General features: G+C 51.5%; 1 protein-coding gene across 1 annotated transcript in view; it reads left to right on the top strand.

Annotated features, from left to right (window-relative positions):
* Positions 1-12,062, top strand: part of SYCP2 (synaptonemal complex protein 2) — a 3,993,018-nt gene that overhangs the window by 2,645,400 nt on the left and 1,335,556 nt on the right. The gene's annotated exons all lie outside the window — the stretch shown is intronic.

Genomic DNA, 12,062 nt, shown 5'->3' with positions numbered 1-12,062 from the left:
CTGGTCCTTCCCCAGGTCTTCCCGTGAGGGTCCCCCTGAACCCAAGAATTCAACTTGATCAAGTTCGAATTCCCTAGGCTCAGTTTCCCTCAATTCCTGTAGGTCAGCCTCCTCTGAGACTTGATCCTCGACCTGGGGCAAGGGGGAAGGCGCAGCCTTAACCCTACTGCTCTTTTTCTTGGGAGGTGTCTGGTCCGTTGTTCCAGGATCCAGCACCTGTTCAGTGGGGCATTTTCTGACCTGTGACCTAGTCACAGCGAACACATGTGCTGGCAAACCTAACATTTCCATGTGAGTCCGGTGCTCCACTTCTGACCATTGTGACGACTCCAAATCATTGCCCAACAAACAATCCACTGGGAGGTCTGGACTAACTACAACCTTCTTTCGGCCAGTTACCCCTCCCCAGGAGAAAGCTACAATTGCCATACTATGATTGGTAGTGACATTGCTTGCATTGGTCACCAGGAATTCTGTACCTGGCATGATCTGTCCAGGGTCCACAAAGTTAGGCGTCACCATGGTGACGCTGGCACAAGTGTCCCTATAGGCCTGAGCCATCTTTCCATTTATGAAAGGCGTCTGTCGGTATTTGCCCAAGGTATTGGGACTTACGTCAGGGGATACGTCCGCGTCCCTTGTACTGACAAGGACAGCCTGAGTGAGTGTGCCAACTAAGTTGTCACGCCCCTCAGAACCCAGGGTTAACCCTACTAAACCCTTGGGAGGCGCACTACCACTGCTGACTGTACTAGGGGGCACAGGTGCCTTAGGGGCTGCAGTGGCAGGAGTCTGTCCTCCTCCTTTCTTGGTGCACTCACTAAACCAGTGAGATTTACTTTTACAGTACTGGCACCATCTTTTGGATTGGCCTTCTTTCTTCTTTTGGGGAGCCTGACCCCCACCCTCTTTGGGTTGTTGGGGACCTGTCGAAGACTTCTGGTCATTTTGTTCCCCTTTAGAATCTTTACCCTTCTGGTCTGCTTTCTTCTGACCACCTTGATTCTGGCCCTGGTTCTGTTTAACTCTTGTACGAACCCATCTGTCTGCCTTCTTTCCCAATTCTTGGGGAGAGGTCAGATCCGAGTCGACAAGATGCTGATGCAACAACTGGTTCTGACAATTGTTTAAAATTTGTTCTCTCATCATCAAACTATACAATCCTTTGTAATCAGTAACCTTACTGCCCAGCAACCAGCCCTCAAAAGCCTTAGTGGCACAATCGACAAAATCAGACCAATCTTGAGACTGCGTTTTCTGGGTATCCCTGAACAGCACCCTGTACTGCTCAGTGGTTAGGCCGAACCCTTCAACGAGTGTATTTTTCAAGACTTGGTAATTGTTAGCGTCCTCCACCCTTGTGGTGAGGAGCTTGTCTCTTCCTTTTCCTTCAAAGGAGAGCCACAAGATAGCTGCCCACTGACTCTGGGGAACGCCTTGCACCGTGCAGGCCCTCTCCAAAGCAGTAATCCATTTGTGGATGTCGTCCCCTTGTTTAAAGGGGGGCACTATCTTACCAAGGTGTTTCGTATCGAAACTCTTTTCCCTATTGCTAGGTACATTGCTGCCACCAGTGGGGACTGCCCCACTTAACTGTTGCTCTCTCGCAAAGGCAAGCCTCTCTTTGGCCAGGGCAAGTTCTTCCCTTTCGATCCTCAGATTAGCTGCCCTTTCCTTAGCTTCGTACACTCTCCTCTGAGGGGACGTCATCCCTCTCTGAGAAGAGTTGTGAGAGCCATTGGTTCGAAGGGATCCGCCAGAGTCTCTCGACAGAGATCGGGCTCGTCCATTCCCAATGTTAAGCGGACCTGACAGTAGCGCTGGGGGTCCCCCAGTACCACTATCATGTTTGCTTAAGTTGGACCTGCTTAGTCTGACGACTTCTACCTGTCCCTTATCTGCCTCATCCCCAGAGAGATCCTCATCCTCATCATCCTCCACACCTTCGTTCTCAGTTGCGAGGTGGATGAGGTCAGGATCGTCTCTGGTTCCCTCGAGGGGAGGCATGTCTCCTTCTGGATTAGAAGAGCTAAGAAGTTTCTCGGCCCTTCTGGCATCATAAGTCTCCAAGAGACCAATCAGAAAGGACGTTGTGGGGTTAGACCCCTGCTTGATCTTCCTGGAGTGACATAGCTGTCTTAACTCCTTGAAGCTCAGCACAGTATATCCTGAAGGGATGACCTGTGGAGGGTCAACTGACACAAGGGGAGACCCAGAGTTTCCTCCTTTGTCCGACATACTGTTTCTAGTGTGGTGTAAGTGATGCACCTACCTACACTACGTGTTTACCTACTGTTCCCTTGCTAAGAGTTGTAGCCAAGGTGTGCTAAGCCTTGAGGAGCTACAACAGCTGGTTCAGTAGAACTCAGAGTATTCTAAGCTTTAGTTATATGTACTAACAGTACTTGTGCGATCTTTCAACAAGATATTCTTAGGATACGTGTGGTAAAACAACAGCAAGCTCAAATCCCAACCGCTGCTCACCAATGTGAGAAGTTGGCCCGATATGCAACGTTCGCTATTCTAGCGACCGCTATGTATCGTTCCAACGACCCTTATGGTGTTTGGTTGTAAGTCAACCTATAGACCAGCTATCCTAGTAGCGTGGATACGAGCAGTCTAAGGCTAAAGACTCGAGAGGGCGCGTTAAGCCAGCTGTTTACCACACATGTACCCCTTGAACACCCAGTGAAAGGACACCACACAAGTGTTATGAAAATAAACAGTATATTTATTAAGAATCACAACAGCCCTGTACTCTTTATGAGGACAGGGTACTAAGCACAAACCAAATCTCTTTAGCAAATACTTCAAGTGCACAATTAAAACAAGTGTCCGAGGACACGGAAAGATTAAGGTCTCGGGCGGACCCGATAAGGCAAGTCGGAAGCGAGGGACTCGGGACCCTAGAGTAAAGAGGCTATGCAGGCACCGAAATGCCGAGTTACCTAGCCACGAGGGCTGCGGCTGCACAAGTCTTACAGGCGTCGGGGTCTTCGCTGACGAGCCAGGAGCCGGAAGAAAAGGAGTTGCTGGCCGGCGACCAGTGCTGAATAGTTCGTAGAGATCCAAGCCTGGATCAGAGAGTGTTGATACCTGAAAGCAGAGGGGACCAAGTTCGTACTACTAGCCAGTAGTCAGAGGGTACCAGGAGGGCACCGGTTGGCCGTCACCTCGACCAGGTGAGTGGGCGACGCTAGGCTCTGCAGTCTCACGGACCAGGAGGCGTTGTCGGCGACCACGGTGGAGGTGCGAGCTGTCCCACGAAGGATGATGCTGTCGGCGTCGCTGGGCCCAGGACGGGCAACAAGCCTTGGCAAATCTCAGGGCCACGTGGTGGGCCTAAGATGGCGTCTTGAGTGGACCAGGAGGGTCCGGGGTGCTTCTCGCAAAGATGGAAGCAAGGGCCAGTCTGGAGCAACCAGACCAGCAGAGTTGATTGTCGGATGTCGTCACAGAAGGGCACAAGCCGGCGGCTAGTGACCAGACAACGTGCTGAGCAGCGAGCAGAAGGGCCCCACGCAGATCGTGGAGATGCTGGGAGACTGCACTTCGGTGCTGGAGCGGCTCAGGGTCGGGGCTTCTCGGACCCCAGAGCACTCACCAGAGAGTTACCTCGATGGTCGTGCTGGTTTTAAGAGCGTGCAGGTTCTGATGATGGCCGGTCCCTCGAGGTCTCGTCGCACCCACAGATCACAGCTGAGCTGATGACGTGGGTAGAGGTCAGAGGTGCCAGGGAAGCCGGTTCTCGTCGAGCTGGGCCGTCGGATTCCTTGAGGAAGGACTTACAGCAAACCGCAGAGTTCTTAGATGGTGCCCGCTGATGCAGGGTGACTACTCCTTAGTCACAAGGGAGAAATCTTGAGAAGAGTCTTGAATGTCCTTTCGTAGAAAGTAGTTCTTGAATCAAAGATGATCTAATTTGGAAGGGTCCCCGCTCCGGCCTTTATTCTAAAGAAAGGGGTGGGTACATGACTAGGTCCTGCCCTAAGAGTGGGACCAGGAAGGGGGGTAGTTACACCCCTCTCCCCTGCCGGACTTTCCCCAGGCCAGGGCTGTCGCCCCTGGAACTGGTTCTAACCGGCAGATGCGTAGTGAGCACCGGGGTGCCACTCCGCAGTCACCTTCTCGCAAAAGCCCTACCTACCCAGAATACACAAACCCTGTCTGGGACGGTGCGAACACCGCCCTTGACAGGAAACCCTTTGTCCGAGCGCTCCTCGCTGGAAGGACTCCCAGCAGCAGGAGGTCAGACTCGTGTCTGTGGTGGCAGCATCCATTTTGTGGAGCTGAGGCTTCAGTTAACTTTAACCGGGGTTCACAGTTACGTACATGTCGTGTCCCTCTAGAAGGGTGGAATGCTAACCTCGTCGCCAGAATTGGTGAGAGGGCAGCACCCCGATTCGTATGACACCTTACTCGACATGCCTTGATAACGCGACACCGGAGTTACCGATGTGGTACGCGTTATCATGGAACAGCCATTGGGTCTTGATTCCGCAAGCTGCAACCGGGCTCGGCTCGGGCCTGAACCTAGCTCACACGAGCCCACGCACTCTGCCTTCAGGATTGTTAAGGCCTGCCATAGGAGTGACTGATAGGAACTCGGGTGTCCATTGTATGGTTAGATATAGAGCTACTATACCTAAAGCGAAGGGTGATTACACGTCTTCGCCCCAGCTGTCGTGCAGCCAGTTGTGTCAAATTTTAGGAGGCCAGCCAGGGGTGGCATAATACATGCTTCAGCCCCTGGCGGCCCTGGGTACACCTATGCCCTGCGTTACGGGGTCTGATAAGGTGGCCCAGTACCAATTGGTAAATGCACCTAGGGTACATATCGTAATTTAGAAAGAGAACAGCCAGGCTGTGGGTCTGATTAGCAGGCCCACAGCCAGAGAAAGTCGTAAACCAGTGAAACAAAAGCAAAAAATCTGGGTGATCATAGGATTGCAGACCCTACTCTCCTACAGCCACCACAGACACAAGTCTGACCTCCTGCTGCTGGGAGTCCTTCCAGCGAGGAGAGCTTGGACAAAGGGTTTCCTGTCAGGGGCGGTGCTAGCACCATCCCAGACAGGGTTTTGTGTATCCTGGGTAGGCAGGGCTTTAGAGGAAGGTGACTGCAAGTGGCACCCCGGTGCTCATTATGCATAGGCCGGCTAGAACCAGTTCCAGGGGCACACCAGCCCCTGAGCTGGGGTAAGTCTGGCATGGGAGAGGGGTGTAACCACCCCCCTTCCTGGTCCCACCCATGGGCAGGACCTAGTCGCGTGCCAGCCCCTTTCCTTAGTATAAAGATAGGAGCGGGCCCCCTTCCCAAATTAGATAATTCCGAATCTTGATGACTTTCCACGAAAGAACTCTTGAACCTTTCAGAAGACTCTCCCTTGTGGCTAAGGAGAAGCCACCCTGCTCAGCAGGCACCATCCAAGCGCATCGCGGTTTGCTGTAAGTCTCTCCTCCGGATCAAGACTGCCCAGCTCCACGAGACCCAGCTTCCCTGACACCTCTGACCTCTACCTGCATCATCAGCCCAGCTGAGATTTGTGGGTGTGACGAGACCTCGAGGGACCGGCCATCTTCAAGACTGCACGACGCTTGCCCAGGACGACCGCCGAGGGATCCTCAAGTGAGTGCTTTGGGGTTTGAGAAGCCCTAACCCTGAGCAGCTCCAGAACCGAAGTCCAGCCCCCCAGCATCCACCAGATCTGCATGGGGCCCTTCTGCTCTTTACTGCTCACCGCGTTGTCCGGCTACTTGCCTGGTGGCTTGTGGCCCTCCTGACGACGAACGACGACATTTCCAACGCTGGTCTGGTTGCTCCAGGCTGGCCCTTGCTCCCCTCCAACAGAGGAGCACCCCGTACCCTCCTGGTCCACTCCAGACGCCATTTTGAGTCCACCGCATGGGCTTGCATTTGCCAAGAGTTGTTGCCCCAATCCTGGGTCCAGCGACGTCGACAGCAGATACCTTAGTGGGACAGCTCGCACCTCCATCCTGGTCGCTGACAATGCCTCCTGGTCCGAGAGACTGCAGAGCCCAGCGTTGCCCACTCACCTGGTCGAGGTGACTTCGTCCGGTGCCATCCTGGTGCCCATCTAATCACTGGCTAGTGATTCAGAACTTGGTCCCCTCTGCTTACAGGTATCCTCCATCATCGATCCAGGCTTGGATCACATCGACCTTCATCACTGGTCGCCTGCCAGCAACTTCTTCTTTCAGGCTCCATAGACTGCAACGAGGATTCCCGACGTCTTTTCAGACCTATGCAGCCGCAGCCCCTGGGCTAGGTAACCTGAGCATTTCGGTGCTCTAGCATAGCTTAACTATCCAAGGGTACAGATCCTTTTTCGTTTCAGCTCTACCTAGTAGGATTCGTCCGATAACACTAACTTTACGAAATCTAGCATCCATAGACTTTGTCCCGCATCCCGCGTGAGAGTGCACACTCTGCACCCGATCTCCCTAGGCCTCCTGCTCGTAATCTGAAGGTTCATTAGTCCAGTCCTAGCGATCCTAAAGCCTTTGAGACTAGTTACTTACCTGCTAGTATTTTGCATTCCACTTTTAGAGTATATGGTTTTTCGTGCCCCTCAGGCATTTGTGTAAATTGTGCGACTTAAAGTATTTTCATAAGAGCTTTGTTATGTGCTTAGCGCCCTACCCTCATAAAGAGTCCAGGGCTGTTGTGTTCTAAATAAATATCCTTTTATTTTCATAACAACTTGTGTGGTGTCCTTTCACTTGGTGTTCAAGGGGTATATGTGATGGTATAACAGCTGGCTTAACACGCCCTCTAGAGTCTAGCCTAAAGACTGCTCTTGTCCATGCTACTAGGATAGCTGGTCTACGGTTGACTTACAACCAATCATCAATAAGGGTCATTTGGACTGATACATAGTGATCACGCCTGTGGAGATTGAAGTTCTTGAACATAGAATGTTCCATGGGCACATGCCCGCTTTGTGTAGCATAGGTGCGTGACATTCAGTCTTCGGACATTGTTTTCATTGGTCATTGTTTTGACTGTGCTTAGACTATATTATAATGTGAGAGAAATTGATTAAAGTTTTGTGATCATGATTTTTTTCAGATTGAGGCCCCTGACGAAGGGACTGGAGTCCCGAAATGCATCGGGCGGGCTGCACTTTTAATTTGGATGGATTTTTGCCGGAGCCGGCGCAGGAGAACCGGCGTCGCACGGGGACGGTGTCGGGGGTAACCCCGATGGAATCGGCGCTGGAGAGGCCGGAAGACCAGCCGGCGACGACCCCGAAGGCCCCTGCGGCGCCGGGGTCGGAGCCGTCGGCGGCACCGGGGCCGGAGCACCCGATGGCGTTGAGGCAGGGACACCCGGACCGCTAGGGCCCCCAGACGGTAGCACTGGGCCCGAAGGCGCCGTTGGCCCCGTCGGAGAAGTGAGCGCCCTCATGGCCATGAGGAACGCCTCAATCTCCTCAGGCGTCGCGCCTAGCCCAGGGACCGGAGGGTATGGAGCAGGCCGCGCCGGCGACTCTTGCGGAGCCGCGGGGTGGGGTCACCCGAACCCCCGGCCGCGTCGCGCGAGCGTCGGGGGGAGCCGGAGGTACGATGACGACGCCCCGACTTCTTGTGTTTCCTACCTGAGGAACCAGACGAGTGGTGACGACTTCCGGAGCGCTCAGCACGGCTCCGCGACCGCTCCCTCGAACGCTCCCTGGCCCTCCGGCCGGACCGGGACCGCTCACGACGCGGGGCCGACACCCGGAGCTCGAGCAGCTTGCGGGACCGCTCCCGCCTAGCTTTATTTGTCAAGGCCCGGCAATCGACGCAGGCGTCCACGTCGTGGTCGGGGCCCAGGCACTGGAGGCACAGTCGGTGATGGTTTGTGACCGACATCGTGCGGTCACAACCGTCACAATTCTTGAAACCGGGCATCCTACCGGCACCAAAAAAGTTATAAGAAGTTAACAAAACTTGGTCAAAAGACCGGAGTACTGCTCTTCGGATCTGCGCTAACTGGGCGGAAAAAAGAAGAACTGACGTCAGCGCGCGGAGGCGGCGTCTATATACTCCAGCGACGTCATCACGGCGCACGACGCCGACGACGGACGCGGAGCCGCAGGGGACGCCTGCAGACGACGCCTACCGACGCGCAGGGGTACTGCTACGCAAAAGTTTCCGGATCCAGACTGACGCCTGGGGATATTCTAAGGTAAGGAATCTAATACTAACTAATGTTTCTTACAGATATATCGTTACCGAAGGTAAGTAACTTGTTCTTCCGGTCCAGGAAAGACATGGCTTGGCAGTTCGGGCTGGACTGTTCCCATGAGGCACAGAGTCAAGGCTGATTTGCATATGGTTATGTCTGAACTGGGGTGGTGTGGAGTGCAAAAAAACGATGGATTTAGGCCCAGATCTCTGTACTGGGGTGAATGTATGACATTGTTCTGCATTCTGTCCATCAACTGTTGTTTTTGCATTTGTCACCCCGAGTGGGATGGGTATGCTCAGACGTGAGTCCCATGCTCTCCATACCACTGGAGTCAAGCTATCCTGGCTGAAAACAGCTGATAGCCAGACACCGGTCCTAGGATGCTTGATTCCGGTCCAGGAAAGACATGGCTTTGCAGTTCGGGCTGGACTGTTCCCATGAGGCACAGGGTCAAGGCTGATTTGCATATGGCCATGTCTGAACTGGGGTTGTGTGGAGTGCAAAAAAACAATGGATTTAGGCCCAGATCTCTGTACTGGGGTGAATGTATGACATTGTTCTGCATTCTGTCCATCAACTGTTGTTTTTACATTCTTCTTGATGTGACAACAATGCGGGCACGCCCGACGGCAGTGCGGCGAGTCAACGATTCTTCTGAGCCACGACAGGCCCTGCAACACGCTTCTCCGGTGATGCGACGGCACCTGCTGCGACAGCAACACTCTTCTCCGGTGATGCGAGGCGCTTTGGGTGAGGCAATGGCGGCAGCTGTAGCACGCTTCTCCGGTGATGCAATGGCGTCTGCTGTGACTGCGACACTCTACTTCGGTGATGCGATGACAACGGCTGCGGCCGCGACACACTTCGTCGTCTTGAGTCGCGCTTACAGCTCCCAGCGACACCCAGTCTCTCAGAAGGGCAAGCTCAACAGCAGGCACTTCAATTCCAAGCAAGGGAAGGCAGGCGAGCTGGTTGGTGAAGTCTGTTTTCCCTGAGACTTCAGCAGGAGGCAAACTCTATCTCAAGCCCTTGGAGATCCTTTACAAGTTGATTTGAAAGTAGCACAAAGTCCTTTCTCCCTTCTTTGGCAGTCAGGCAACCACTGCAGGCCAATCCCCTAAACAGCACTCAGCTTAGGGATAGTCTCCTCCTCAGTTTCTCTGGTGCCTCTCCTTAGCAAAGGTTATTCTTAATTCCCAAAAGTGATCTAAAGTTCTTGGGTCTGGGACCCAATATTTATACTAGCAAATCCTATGCTCTCTGAAGGCAGAGGGTCCTGTACCCAGTCTAAACCAGTTCTGTGCTGTCCTGAAACACTTTGTTGACAAGACTCCTTCTTTCCTTTGACAGGGTGGGCCAGGGACATCAGACGCACCACAGGAGGTGGAGCCAGCATTGTGGAAGGCAGGCACAGCCCTATTCTGGTCCCAGGTGCTCCCCTCCCCTCACTCTACATGCAGATAGGTCTATTCAGCCCTGTGCTAACTCACCCTGTCTCCGTGGAATCCCCCAGCCCCTGTCATCCAAACTCCAGACAAGGAATACACAATCTAGTAGAGGCAGGCTTGGACAGTAAGGCAAGAAAATACCTACTTTATAAAAGTGGTATTTTCAAACACAGAATGTTAAAACCACCTTCACTAAAATATGTATTTTATCATTCGGAGTTCAGGCATAATAAACATGAATTTCTACCTGGTTCCCTGAGTCAGTTAGGATTATAAGATGTTCTCTTCCAGAGGATCCTCTTCAAAGTAATAAGCACATGAATATTCCCGTCTATGTGCGGGAACCCGGAAACACATCACATATATGTGAAAACCATATATGTAACTCTATATATATATCAATATATATATGTAAAAACACACAATGCAGCCTTCCATAGTCATGCTGACCAATGTTGCAAGAAATTATTTCGCACATAAATACATTCCAATAAAGCAGGGAGAAAGAAAGCATTAAAAAAAAACTGCTTTATTATACAGCAGAAATCATAATCCTGCAAGGAAGAATGGAAAACATTGTCAGCATATAAGCTGCATTGTAGAAACATTAGTGTAGAAAGCTGAAAAGCTAACCCTGCTTACTTCAGCTCTAGCTTTTTCTGATTTCTGTCAGAAAATATTTCTATTTTTTTGTCAAAACCCTTTTACTTTGCGTCATTTTAGTGTTGAAGTATTTCTCTGCTTTTTTTAGAGAGTTGAGCATTGTTTTTCAGTCAAAATGCCCTATCTTTTTGACCCTTGCCCTTGCTGTGGCAAGAAGAAGGCTAAAACAGACTCCCTTCATGTCTTTATTCTATGCCTTCCTCCTGAACATAATCCTAAAACCTGCCAGCATTGCCAGCAGCTATCCAAGAGAACTCTGAAGGACAGGGAGAGGATTCGCCTCTATGGGCTGGCTGAGAAGAGAAAATCTCCTTCTAGGGCCAGGTCTCTGATGAAGAAGAGGAAAGAGAGAGCCACCACTTCATCTAGAAGTAAGTTTTCAGTATGCTCTCCATCGACGTCGGGTTCGACGCTTCAAATCCCTTCAGCGGCAACGAAAATGTCAACAATAAGACCATAGACGGCGGCCTCGCCGCCTAGGGAACAAAGGTAGTCGACGTAGAACGCAGGTACTGTGGTAAATATTTAATTACCGTCCTAATTTCTATGCAGGTAAGTACTAAAAATAAAATAACTCAATCGGAAAGAAAGACGCAGAGTCCGTGGTGTTAGAGTTCTTAGGGGTTTTATTCCTTAAAAAGGAATGGTTCTTGAACCGGATATCGGGTTCCTGACACCACTGGGGTTCAGGAAGGGATAGAGCAATGCTTTATTGACAATACATAACTTTTATACTCAAATCATATAATGGAAACCAATACAGTAGGCGTAACAGCTGAGAGAAACAAGATAAGAGCACACACGTGTTAGCAATACGTAATCAAAAGGCGTGAACTAGGCGTGAACACAGAGGTGTGTGCTAGAAACGTCACATGAAAGTGTCACAAGTGGGTGGGTACATAGCAGAATCTTGCAATGTCAGCAGAAATCTGAGATCTGGATGCGCGCGCAGCTGCATGACGTGTGATTGACGTGAAGCTGGAGGGTGCAGGGGACTTGACATTTACACTAGAGGAAAGAGACAGAAGTCTGGCATGTCAGATCAACTCGTTCCTATATCATATCTGATATCTGATGTTTGGGAACCATATTATCTAGAGGGAAAGGTCTCTTGGGCAGAGGCTATTCTATACTGACTGTGAGTGCGTGTATAAGCGTCTACGTGTCTGCATGAGATGCGAGGGGGCATGGGCCTACCATGGTAACAGGAGCTATGAATTACTTGCACGGAGACAGTGAGGCCGGGCCCTTTGCTCTGCAGCTGGAAGGATGTTTACTTGAATTAGTAGGCAGGAATGTATTTTTGAGGAGCGGAGCAGATAATTCGAAGGTTGAATACAGTCTTGGCAGGCAACAGGCTGAGCTAAGCGCCGTTAGCCGCGCAGGGAGTAAGGCAGAGGTCACGGGTACAGAGGCAGGCTCAGGCTGAGGCATTCAGAGTCAGAAGGCAGGAAAAGGCTCGATGGCAGAATTCAGGGCCTACTTCGCCTGGGCTGAAAAACGTGTAAAGTACACCACATAAAGACGTTGGCAAGGCATACTTAGGAACGGAATATTCAACCCGTTCAGGGTGGATCTGAAAGAGGACATGTTAACGTTGGACGCAAATGTATTTGCGTCTTCATAGCTGGCACAGGAGGGAAGTTACATGTACTTTAAGCTCGTACATGGAGACGGTGGGGTACACGTTAGGGAACATTTCTTGACCATAAAATTTATATTTCCTCATTCCCTCCTTGTTCCCTACGGACCCT

The sequence above is a fragment of the Lissotriton vulgaris genome, chromosome 7 (genome assembly GCF_964263255.1).
Source record: "Lissotriton vulgaris chromosome 7, aLisVul1.2, whole genome shotgun sequence".
In the NCBI taxonomy this organism is placed as follows: domain Eukaryota; kingdom Metazoa; phylum Chordata; class Amphibia; order Caudata; family Salamandridae; genus Lissotriton; species Lissotriton vulgaris.
The sequence above is the reverse complement of the archived record's forward strand: the minus strand, read 5'-3'. Positions and strand labels throughout refer to the sequence as shown.